Source organism: Pinus tabuliformis, chromosome 2_2, assembly GCF_031772625.1.
Source record: "Pinus tabuliformis cultivar Carrire ecotype Pingquan chromosome 2_2, CPIR1, whole genome shotgun sequence".
Classification (NCBI taxonomy): Eukaryota; Viridiplantae; Streptophyta; class Pinopsida; order Pinales; family Pinaceae; genus Pinus; species Pinus tabuliformis.
The window spans coordinates 227,784,162-227,788,287 of record NC_142300.1 but is presented as its reverse complement, the minus strand read 5'-3'; the positions used below and the strand labels follow the sequence as shown (position 1 = coordinate 227,788,287).

The window sequence follows — 4,126 nt, the reverse complement described above, 5'->3', positions numbered from 1 at the left end:
TATTCAAAATATTTGTCCATAGATCCATTTGATCAACTCTTCAACATTTATGTTTCCCTAAACCTGGGTGTGTTGCTCAATCCTATGACTATCTTGATCTTTTTCTTTTCCGGAGTCTCTTCCTCAACAATAGCTTCTTCTTCAAAGGACTCCTTTAGATGGTTGATCTCACAAGTGTAGACTATTCTTTTTTATACATCTCTATTACATATAATCGTTTTTATGCTTCATACTTCTTTAAGAGTTCTACAAATTCTAGTTACTAAAGCTCTTGTAACCCTATCCCCGTCTTCTGTCATTTACACAAATGATTAGCTGTTTTTTATTTTTTATTTCTATCTTTGCAAAGTCATAAAAATATTTAATAAATTTTGAAAATTCACCAAATATAAACCACAGACCAATATTCCAATTTTTCATAATAAACGGGAAAAAATCAACTTCATAAAGATTTTATATAGATTTTCTAAAACGACCAAACAATTCGTTTTACAGCACGGAAAATCCCGTGATTGTAGGAAAAGCCTGCTGACAACGTGAAGTGGGACCGCGATCAGAAGCTGTCAGGAAGAAAACTTCTTAAAAAGCCTCTGATCTCTGCCCAGTATTCTAGCGTGCTTCAACTTCATCCTGCTTACTACTACCTCAACAATAACAACAGTAACAGGACTATGTGATGTTTAGGCGGAGAATCCTCACTGCTACGAACGAGTCTTCAAAGAGCAGCTGGATATAGGAAGAACGTAAGAGCCGTGAAGTCCAAGGAGCCGACAGTTACGTCTCACTGGTTCTAGGGCAACAATATTGCGTCCTATGGTCCAGGGTTCCATTCCTCCAAAGGCCAAATCCGAAACAGACAGTACGGCTCCCAAGTCAACGAACAAGCGCTCCGCTTCGGAGGCTACAGCTATGCAACAAATATACAGCATGCTAGGGCATGAAATGAACTGCGGCCGTATATACCCACGGTTCTATTTTACCAAAAAACAAACAAGCCCAATTATAATGTAATGTCTAATAATTACAATTTTCTCGTAAAAGTACAGAGAAGTAATATTTTCTATATATATATGCAATAACTCACACGCCACATATTTTTATAGTTCAAAGATATTCCAAAATGTCTCAAGGCCATTGAAAAGTGTAGCTGGATCCTAAACTCTAACGAGACACACGTATTCTTTCACCGTTACTACTAGAGACCATGCCTCCCAGTGGATGAAATAGTATATTCAGTGGATGAAATAGTATATTTGAGAAGGAAAGATCTGCAGTTTGTCGAGAGACAATTTCTCTTCTCCATTTTTGGAGGAAATTAAGAAAAAACCTCTCATTGTTTTTTGGACATTTTCGAAAAACAATTTTAAAGGAAAAAACGAATTTGTATATTATTCAACAAATCTTCCACCAACACGGAAAAAATAATCTACATAGAAAGTGCAGAGAACTGCAATAGCAAATAGAACGTTGTCCTTTTCAAGATTAAAATCCAACCAGTCAAGCTTACCGGAGGATATAAGGATGCAAGTCTTTCCTAGAATATAAGGAGCACATTTTACAATTCGAAGCAGAAGGAGATCATACTTTCAAGTTTCAGGAGACATAAATTTAACATAGGATTTCATGGAGGAACTTTATTCTTCGCCTATTTCTTCCAGGAGTATTTTTCTTATTGGTTTTACTGAGAGTTCTTATCAATCCTAATGGCACGTTAGGCTTTCGATCATTACATTTAACCATAAGTCTACCTTCATCTCCTTTTGCTTTGACAGTGAAGCCATTGGCTGATCTACTGCTAATAGAATTGGAGCCATTTGATCTCTTGCCATCGACTTTCTTTATTATGGGGGGCTTAGATTTGGTGTCAGAATGCAAATTAGCAGTAAATCCGCTCGTTTTATCAGATTCCACGAAACACCAATCACAGAATTCAATATGATCTTCGTAGAAATATCCTCTGCTGCAATATCTGCAAATTCATAATCAAAACAGTATTATTATTGAGCGAAACAGGAATCTGTACATGTCATTAATACAAATCTTAAACATTACAATGCTGAAAATTTTGTGTAGTCCTATTTGTGCTGGAAGCGGAATCGGCATTTCCCGCACTGAAACAGATGCTCTGCAAAGCCCACATCGCCGCACATACAGCACTCCACCATGGTTTCTCTCCTTTTCTTGGTACTGGGATTTGTATTTGAGGCATTGTTGGGAATTGTGATCAGATTGATTAAATGTTTATTCACGCGCTTTACTATGTTTGTTCCGAAATGAAAATAAAAGATTCCTTCTCTACACACGCACCGTGCACGCAACGGGACTGGCTGCGTGAAGGGAAGAAGAAGGTACCAGCTGTTCTAGACATTGATATTTTCGTCGAAGGTGCGGTAGCATATTTTTTTGTTTCCGACAGAATAAGTAATTCGTTTTATTGTCAACGTCGTCAATTAAAGGTATTAAAAAGATTGATATAACATCAAATAATTCATAAAAATCCAAACTCTGAGGTAGACCCGATCGACAAATTCTAACATTGCCTACCATGCTAGTCTAACCTTTCTGATGTTCATTGTTGAAATGGGCCCGTAACCATCCATTAACGTCATAGGAGTAGCTGATCTGGTGGAGAAGGCCATACGATTGGTCCGAGTGTTTTCGGAGAAGTTTACAAAGGAGGGTATCGCATTTGCTTAGAAGCTACAGGTCAAACTCAATTACCTAGTAATTTGACATTGTTGATTTGTGTAAACGAATATAAATCATGGTAAATTAATGAAAGTTAATGGAGTAGTATGTGGAGGCGGAGGAATTGTTAATACTAATGGAGTAGTATGCGGAGGCGGAGGAATTGTTAATACTTTCCACTGTAGTTGTAGTTAGAATTTGAGTAAAAAAAATTTAAAAAATTTTGTAGTAACAATGTTTGAATCATCCATCATTAAAAACAAAAAAATTTGGGATATTGAAAATCTTGAAATTTAATAGCCATAACTTAGAATTACAAAAAATGCTATCAGATTTTAACAAAATATACTCAGAATTTCAATAATTTTCAGGCCAAAAAAGTAGTCTCTTTAGACTATGGCAAAGTGAATTGTAAAATGTTTATTTTTATTTTATTAGTATAATAATTACCAAAAAAGAAATACTGAATTGGAAAATCAGGAATTGACTTTTATATTTAGGTTAGCTACCACAACTACAAATAATCAAATAAAATTGTATGTTTTTCTTTAGTGATTATTGTTTGCTAAATGTAGATATAATGAGATGTTGATTAGTATTTGGGATTCAAGTATAATATCATGTTACCGTCATTTAGCTTGATTTTTAAAAGAAGACATTTATAGAATTCACCATTAAATATATGTAGTGATGGTATTTGATGATATTTAAGTAGGTAATGGGATATGAAAGAAATTACTATTACGTTAACTCTATACATACTAATTATAACCTAACACATATTAATCATAACCCAAATTTTGAAACTCTTTGCAAACTAGTTCTAAAATTAGGTCGGGATAATAGCATGTGATTTTTTTTAAATTATAGTTGTTGGCAATGATGAAACCTAGTGTAATGCATCTTCTGGGTAAGGATCTATTATAACCTCTTGTCAATGTTTTGGAGTAGTGCATTAGGCTTTAGTGGTTTTCCTCTATTGATTAGACATAGAAATTTGTTTTTGTGCTATACTTTCATGCATCGTCTAGGTAAGGATCCCTTATCAACCTTTTTTAATGCTTTGAAGTCTCTAATTACTGAATCATGCTCTTTTTTAATGCTTTGAAGTCTTTAATTAGTGAATCATGCTCTAATGGTTTTCCTCTAACGATGAGACATATAACTTTCTTTGGGTGCTCTAATCATATGCCTAATGCCAGTGTTGGGTGTTTGGGGTCATGGTTTGCTTTTGGGTTCTCTTTTCTTGGAGGTTTCATTTATTGGATAGATTTCAAATTAACTATTGTAGTTGTCCTCACTCGTTGCATTTTATTGCCTTTGTTGCAATCCTCTCCATACATTGGTAATTCACTTGTTTACAATCTATTTCTAAGGAACATCAACTCTAACATTTCAGAATTGCTCTTATCCTAATATGGTTGGCAAGACAAAAATC

General features: G+C 34.7%; 1 pseudogene; it reads right to left on the bottom strand.

Moving 5' to 3' along the window:
* Window positions 1–1,164: 1,164 nt before the first annotated feature.
* Window positions 1,165–2,238, bottom strand: LOC149192148 (uncharacterized; annotated as a pseudogene).
* Window positions 2,239–4,126: the final 1,888 nt, after the last annotated feature.